General features: G+C 30.6%; 2 non-coding genes across 2 annotated transcripts; one reads left to right on the top strand and one right to left on the bottom strand.

The window, feature by feature from the left end:
• The first annotated feature begins 791 nt into the window (after positions 1 to 791).
• TRNAV-AAC lies at positions 792 to 864 on the top strand. The gene has a single exon. It is a non-coding gene; the product is annotated as a tRNA-Val (tRNA).
• Positions 865 to 2,438: 1,574 nt separating this feature from the next.
• On the bottom strand, positions 2,439 to 2,511 carry TRNAV-AAC. Its single transcript has one exon. It is a non-coding gene; the product is annotated as a tRNA-Val (tRNA).
• Positions 2,512 to 9,362: the final 6,851 nt, after the last annotated feature.

The raw sequence follows: 9,362 nt of genomic DNA, 5'->3' as shown, positions 1-9,362 counted from the left end.
TTCGTATCCGTATGATTATTATTTTATTTAATATAGTCGTCCCCTCACCATTTCATCTCCACACCAAACACATCACCCATAGTGCACTATCGTCAGCCGGCGACCTATTAAAAGTCAAATTCGATAATTATTTATTTTAATATTGAAATATGTTTTATTGGTATATAAAACGCATATTATATTATGTTATACGCGAGAAGTGAATTTTTTGCTGTACCGATCTATGTAAATTACGATATTGTAATCGACTGGTGTTCGCGCATGTTCTTACTTATGATGTGGATTAGGCCTACAGGGGACACCACAATAAAAAAAAAACGCACCACGTGTATACCTCATGCTTTTAAACAACATGGCCGATGTGATATTATTTCGTTTAACAAGCAAAAGTGGTGTGGAAACTTATGCGACACTGTCATTCTGCAGTGTACGCCTGGCCACTAAAGGGCCCAGGCAGGATTTTTGTTTAGAGGTCCAACCTACCTTATATAATTATCAAATTATATGCATGTGATTTCAAGTAAGAACATAATTGCATACTTAATTTATTTTAAGTTAATTCAAATCATAGTTAATAATTATAAGTTATATATATACCTACCTTATGGTACCTACCTTATTTTACACAGGTTTCTCGCATAGGTACCAACATAGGTACCTGCCTATCTATGCTCGTAATTCGAATTCTCTAAACTCAAAAGAGTAAAGTCATTATTATTTATTGTTAAATTTGAGAGTTAAAATCAGAAACCAACAAATAATTATCATGCGTTCCTCGGATCAACTCATCTGTTTCCGTGGTGTAGCGGTTATCACATCTGCCTAACACGCAGAAGGTCCCCAGTTCGATCCTGGGCGGAAACATTAGTTTTTTGACATTTTTTTACAAACTATTAAAACGAATAGGGTTCTAAATCATGAAATTTATTTTTTGTAAATATTTTATTTTTATGAGAAATAAAAAATACAATTTTAATTTAAAACTATAGTATAGGAAGTGCAGTAAATACCTCTACCTAGTTAAATGTTAAGTTGAACATTTTATAAAAATATTGCTTACATCGTACATTATATAAATTACATAGTAATTATCTATCTTATATATTTTTTATTTTTTATCTTCTCTTCGTCTTGATCGGGAATTAAATATTGATAATCACTTCTCAAGTATGAAATCAGTTTGACCATATAGTAATGATTTTATGAAACATATACCAAAAAACACAAAATTAAAAATATATTTTTAAGTATTTCAAAAAGAATAAAAATTTCAAAGTGAACGCTTCATGTGAAATGTTTCATACTCATAAAGTCATAACCCTAAAAACGAACACTGGATCACTATAATAGTATAATGGATATGTTAATTCAATTTGAATTCAAGGATATAAAATCATTGTATACCAATAAAAAACGATTCTGAGCGAAGATGGTCAGTTAGCTGATCGCTTATAATACTAAGTGGTAAGTATATTTTAAACATTGCATTTAGTAATGGAATTGTTTGTACAAATATAATAATATACTTTAAAGATTTCAAGTAGGTACCCACAAACATTATTTAATATTATAATACCTAATTTAATCCAAAATTGAACTTTTGAATATCTATCAAAAAAAATTGTGATCATATATTTTTATATTTTTTTGTTCCCATATGGACACTACGAGCATATTGTATTGTATTTAATTTTCAAGCCTAAGCTAAGTACATTTTTAACTACAAAATAATTTGCAAATTAATGATTTTGATTAATTTTGTCAACATTTTAAAAATAAATACTTAAAAAATAAATCTTGCTTAGGTATATATCATAAATATTTTTAACTAATATGATGTCAACTTATGAGAAACCTTGTATGACATTTTCAAGAATTTTGATCGTGTAAAAAATGATTTAAAGACAATAATAAATTATTAAAAAAAAAAATTTCAAGGCTTTAAAAAGTTTCAATAGCTCAAAAACAGTCCAAACTATTATTAAAATTGTATCATATATGAAAAATGATCTTAACATATGGTAAAAATTTGAACTATCTACGGATTTTCATTTTTGAGTTGCACCAAAAATGCAAAATTGATTTTATCATAAAATGGTTTGCACAAAAATTCTAATTTTTCTTAAATTTTTATTTTTTGATGCATTTGTAAACTACTGGGAATCTATTACTTTTGACCCTTAAAGGTAAAATTAGATTCACTTTCTTACCAGAAAAAATGCCGAAGGAGAAATCAAAGCATTTGTATTGCCCCCAAAAGTGATACCTACTGATAAAAAAAAAACACTCATCATTGTATCTAATCAATATATTTTGGCGTTGTGCTTAGAATCTAAAATAAATAAATATTCTTATTTTTTTAGAATATGTAATTAAATGTCATAAATTATTTAAATATTATGTGACAAGAATTAGAACAAAAAATGCAAAAAAGTCAATGTTTCCGCCCAGGATCGAACTGGGGACCTTCTGCGTGTTAGGCAGATGTGATAACCGCTACACCACGGAAACGTTGAAGGTTACGGATGATTTTATTTCTTTTAAGATTATTTGTTTTCTATAATCACTGTAACCTATATTATACATACTATAACTTTAAACTCAAATTGTCATGTTTAAGACCTTCATAACAAATATTTAAAATAATGTATAAGTAAAAACTTTTTTTTTGGATTAGCTAAGCACCAGATTTCCCCCCTATTTGTATCTACTAGTAAACGTAAACCTATAAGTATAAAATGTATAATAAGCCATAGAGATCGTAAGTACACTAAGGTACCCAGTCAATATTATGTTTGAACACGACCTACATCATGCATTAATACATAATAGTTAATAAATCTAATTAATAACAAGTAACTATGAGTATAATATAGCCACTAAATATGAGCCATGAGGCACCTATAGGTTAGTGAGTATCTATATAGTGACTACTAGTTTAATAATATATTTATATTTAGGTGATGCAAATATTTAATATGTTAGTGGGTACAGGTACATATTATAATCAATATATGCTAATATCGTCAGCGGGTCCTACCCATATACCTCTATGCATACAACATGACAGGTCATAAATCACCGACGTTGACTTGTCGATTTAATTACATTCATATATAAATATAAGTAGGTACATAACATAAGAATAACATATTATTATAAAATATAAATACAATTATTGCATCAGTATTGCACCGACATCCAACTAAATAACATTTAAATTTTAAAATACATACAAGATACATAATAGGCTATAACGATATATTATTCTAGTTTTAATAGGTACCTATATACCTATATTTATTATGGTCATATAACCCAACTGTAATGCACGGTATATCGCATTACGAGCAGGCGAGCAGCTATAATAAGTTACAACTATAGCTAATAATATTATGTATAGGTGCCCACGACTCGAATTTAATAGAACCCATATAATAGGCAGTATAATATTATATAAACGACGTTTTGGAATTTTAATTGAAAATCTCTACATAGGTACCCAAATCATACGCGCCGAGCGTGCTACGTGTCATAATACCATAGATCGTATCGTTCGTACAGTCGCGAGTCGTACAGTGCGCACGTGGGATATATTATCCATATATGGGACGTATTGATCCTTATGTGTTTTATCGACGGGCCCATTTCAAAGGACGTGAAAATAATTATTTGCACTCGACGATAATGATAACACGATATTATTAATTCGAAATAGCCAATCGGCTACGATCCGCGTGCGCCACCTCGCCCACCTACAATATAATAATATACAGTACAAATGCGTCGGATATGTGTATAATAGGTAAACGTATAATATACCACAGGCACGAGACGTACACGACGCATATTTACAGCCGTGACCAATTATTATTATTATTATTATTATTATTGAACAACAAACAAATAGCGCGGACAGGTGTTTGTTGGTTCTCGTCGCGTCGGTTGTGCTGCCCGGCGCGACGACGACGACGACGACGATGACGACGATAGGTGTGTATTATTATTATATTATTATTATATTTTTATTTGGAGAATAAATTACGGTGAAAGTAAAGCGGCACCGACCCCGTACGCGTATAAAATAATATACACACACATTTATATTATTATGTATGTATAGGCATGTTTATAGCCGTCTGCGCGTCTGCCCCGGTGCGGAGGACATCTTTTATAATATGCGTGTCCGTATAATAATAATATATAAGTTCTCGCTCGCTCTGCAGTATTTATATTATGTGGGTACGTCGTCGTCGTCGTTAGTCGTACCCTCACCGTCGCGCTCGTCGTCTCACGGGCCGGGCTTCGATTGTTATCGCGTAAAGACTTTATTAACCGCGTATAAAATATGTGCCGAGGATTCCAGAAATGTCACTTTTAAGGTATTTAGCTGGTAAAATGGACCCGACATTCCGTCGAGATCGGGTTTCCAACTGCACAGTATATATATACATATATGTACACACACACACAACTATACATAATATTATATATATAATACTATAGCAACGCACCGACTGTGTACCTGCCTATATAAGACTGTTGTTATAATACGTGTACGGCGTTCACCATTAATATAATATTATTATTATTATCATCATTGTGTTTATTATTATTATTATTATATTACACCACTCGGGATATTATTATATAGGTGCATTATATACGTATATAAATGTATACAATATATTATAATAATATAATACGTATACGCGTATATTATAAGCACACTCGTATAATATTATGTATAATTCCGCAGTCGTTTCACGACACGTTTTTTCCTCTTGTACGTCTACCCTGACTCCAATGTGTGTGTGTGTGTGTGTGTGTGTGTGTGTGTGTGTGTGTGCGTGTGTCTAAAACGTGTGTTGTACAGACACCATTAACACACCGTTAATGTCCATATATTGTTATTGCTAAGTGACCTTATCACTCATTAGAACGTAGACGTTTGCATCTTGCGTATTTCTCCCCTTCTACGCACTCACTCATCCAATTTTTCTATAATATTTTCCTAAATACCACCACGGCACCACTGTATATTATAGTCGTCGTCGTTAAAACACATTATTAATACGTATTTTGTTAATATTTGAACTTTAAACGCTTATAAAAAAAATTGTGACTATCGATTTTTAATATTTTCCATCTGAAGTCTTTGAACCAATATATTAGGAGCCTTCTATCAAATTTTCAAGCTTTTTTACCCAACAAATAACATTGTAAACTGAAAATGTCCGCAAGGCGTAAACAGCTCAAAATAAGTCAAAATATATTGAATATTTTATGGTGTATAGAAAATGCTAATATAAACATTCAGTCGAAATTTCATGTATCACGATTATTTTAGACCACTTATTGCCATTTTTCCTTCATTTTTCTTTTGCTTTTCACAACGCTTTTGAAAACTACTGGAACATTTTTACTTTTGAATTTTGACCCCCCCAAAATACCAACTAGATTGACTTTCCTATCAGAAAAAATACTGTTAAAGAAAATCTAAGCACTTTTACTGTTCTGAAAAGTGATGACATACACAAAAATTAAATAAAAAAAACACACATCATTGTAAAATCACTAAAATCAATATAATAAACCAAATATACGCTCGTCATATCACGTTTAGCTCCGTTAGTTTAAAAATTAGAGTGAATCGACCTTTTATGAAAATTTAAGGTAAGAACATTATCAGTATTTGTTTATTTAAGTTAGTTATGAGCTTTTTTAATTTGCGCTATATTATACACGCATAGCTGGTAACTTGTTAAAAATTGAACTATCGTAAAAAATCCACATACAAACACAGGTAATTGACTTACCAACAAATTTTATAATAGGTCGATTCACTTTAATTTTTCAACTTTTGGAGCTAAACGTGATCTACTGGACGTAAATTTGCTATGTTACGCACTTGTAAGACGGAGACAAGAAATGATTGTGTAGCGTCCTCTTAAACTAGCGTTTACGCAACTATTAAAATTATGGTATACCTATAATATATGTTCCGTCTATATACAGGCCTAAATACATTTCCGCAGAATATCTATCGAGTGTGTACAGGAAAAAAATAACAATATCTATATAACACGAATATCTCTTACAGCGACCTTTTCAGTTTTCATAGCCTTAAAATTGATATACATACATACATAGCATGCGTGTTTACAATATATACATACAAAATACATATATTTTACTTATACCCATGAGGGGGAGGGTCAAAGTCGAAATGACAAAAGTACATGGTTATTCGATGCTGCAGGGATGTCGATTATTACCGAAAGAAATCGCGATCAGTTTGCGATGAAATGGTCCTGTTTCAATTTGTCGACGGTGCTGCCGAGGTCGGGTCGTGGTACATATATATATATATAAATAAACATAAAAGAATAAAATAAATAATAATAAAAACTCTAAAACCGATGAGAATTTGGTTAACGACCACGCTCCATGCGATCATTCAGATCGTCGTCATCGGTGCGTAATTCTATACATATATAATATATATTGTTCGAGCCGTTTGCTGTGCTTCACATCGTCGATTGCCTTACATAATATACACTGTACACTGCACGCTGCTATACATATATATTTTTTTTGGGGGTAAGTTCAGAGTCTCGTGGGACCAATATTCTGTTCGAGACGTCAGCACATGGTACATTTTCCAGCGGAACAGAAAAAAAGGAAATGGGTTTTCCATATATTTTACCGCTACTGGCACACATCCTTTGGTCGCGTGAAATAACCGTAAATGTATGTATCTATCTTCTCCCGACTTCCGAGCACAGATTTATTAAATACGTAAACACGCAAGCTACTAAATATATACTAAATATGTCGAGGAGTGATTCACATTTCGAAAAGCGTTCGGTTTGAAATAGAGACTTGAAGAGGTCGTTTGACGCATTCTCATCCTGCTATACCCTCAACATCTGCAAATATTTTTACACGTTGTTTTTAGAGCGTACTTTCAAGTGCAGGGATGGTGAGTAATACAAAATGTTTAACATAGTATCTTTTGATGCGGACGGTATCTATGGAATATACTATATATACAGTCAATTGGTCGCATATGCATTTTCAGGTTGCAGCAAATATGGACGCGCGTTTCAAATTCGTCACATTTATATACATTGCAGGTCGCGGATAACTTAAAACATTTATTAACAAGATATAAAATTGTATAGTATATGATAAAGTAATAAAATAACGATCGACAATTTATCTTGTTTAAGAATATCTACAGTATTATGTGGTAATAAGACAATAAGTATAGGTGCCTATACGTTGCAACTCTTAATATATAAAATAAGTCATACATTTGTAATAATTGTACTTATTCAATAATACACAGTATATGACGTAGCACTATCAAGCATGACAATATATTATATAGTTGCCTTATTCTCAGTATCAAATAACCAAAGTACCAGATCTCTTTTAATTTGACGTGTCTGGTACTCTGATATAATGTTTAGAATTATTATTTTCAATATGCCATTGAAAAGGGAAAAATATTGTGGTGCAGGCTTTCCTGCCATCATGAAGTGTGCAGCCATAGTCAATAGTCATACACGTTATACTTATCATTTCGAACCAACACCGAAAAGTTTATAATATGACAATAATTTGAAAGTGAATATAAAATGTAAAATCAACTGGTTAACAGCGCACACACGTCATTGTAAAACTATAATATTATATCATCTTTCTGCTCATTAACTAAAGCAATGGATGATATTATAAAAACATATTCACGTAATATATATATTATGTAAGTACCGTGCTCGTATTTGTGGAGGGGGAGGCACGGAGATCCTTATATTTTGATAGCATTCCTACTAATTATTTTCGTTAGAACAGGGAGCGGTTCTTTCTTTGATCAAGTTCACGAATTTTATGCAACTTATAATTATTGTGATACTTACTCATTACAATTATGGAATATAATTATTAATTTTATTGAATTTAAACAAAAATAAATTATAATTATTATAAATTTAATAGTTAAAATTATTTTTAATGCAAAAAACACTGTTTAAATATTGTTTAAATTAATTTTAATTTGTAAGTATACCCAGTTATAATATTAGTCTATTGACTAGCATACTTATAATATATTATATTTTATTCTGATTATTTATTTGAGGATTGATGATGGGCGATGTAGGGCTGTGCAGCACTATACTAGGCGCCTGTGCCCCTACAAGTTTGGTGTATTCAATTATTTCTAGGGATGTTATTTTTTGCAAGTCTTTTCATTTATTTTTCTAATTTGAGAACATAGTGTTACAATTTATTTACTTTTTAACACAGTGGTATACTAAAAAAATATGTGTTGCTGTGGATATTATCGAATACCCACATTCTAAATCTGGAGCTATATTTAGTGGGAAATAAAAAAAAACAGATAAAAATTAATCCCACGATTCCCATCATATTTTTCCACAATACACTTTAGGCACCATTAAATACATGAATACATGATCTATACTCAATCGGAAGATCCGTTACATGTAATTTCAATTTGTTTAATAATTTTTTTAGTGTTGTCAAAATATAATTTATCCAATAATTTTTTTTTTAATATGTATCTGGTAGCGATGTTTAAAGGAGCCTGAATTCTGAATACCAATAAAATAGTATGTATATTTAAACTAACAAGAGCCCAAGTCCATGCATATATGTATAGGTATTATTTTTATTATTATATACTATAGTTGAATAAATATGAATAACATTATAAATGCAGCGATTTTCTAAAAAATTTCTGAAGTATAATATTATAATATGTTCAAATTGAATTGTATTTTTCTAAAATTATATAAACAATATATTGCCATATTATCGGAGCCTATATACTTATATTTTTATATTACATACGAAAGATTGCTATTGTGTTCTGAGTTCTAACACAATACGTTTAAGTATTAAGTTCTCCAATTTTGGTCTTGCGTTCTAATTGAAGTCTATGACCCACTGGCTAATCTATATGATGAAACTACAGAAATACTTATCAACATACTTATCTAATTATATTAAATTTCAGTCTAACGTCTTTTTAAAATGTTAATTATAAAACTCACACTGTTTTAAATAATTATACTTATTCATTAACTGTCCCCCACTCACGAGTTTAATAAATATAATGATTAGTATTAATTACACTAATTACTAAACCATGATAGTTTTGCATTTAAAATATAAATGGCTTGAATTCAATCTATAAATGAAAATAGATAAAATAATGGACGCGCGCTTAAATTATAAAAATGTTATACATTTGGAAGAAATAATAAAATTTACATTTTAGATTCTGAGTGGAACGATGAATGTATTGATTTTACAATGATGTGTGTTTT

The sequence above is a fragment of the Acyrthosiphon pisum genome, chromosome A2 (genome assembly GCF_005508785.2).
Source record: "Acyrthosiphon pisum isolate AL4f chromosome A2, pea_aphid_22Mar2018_4r6ur, whole genome shotgun sequence".
Taxonomy (NCBI): Eukaryota; Metazoa; Arthropoda; class Insecta; order Hemiptera; family Aphididae; genus Acyrthosiphon; species Acyrthosiphon pisum.
This window is presented reverse-complemented; position numbering and strand designations above follow the sequence as displayed.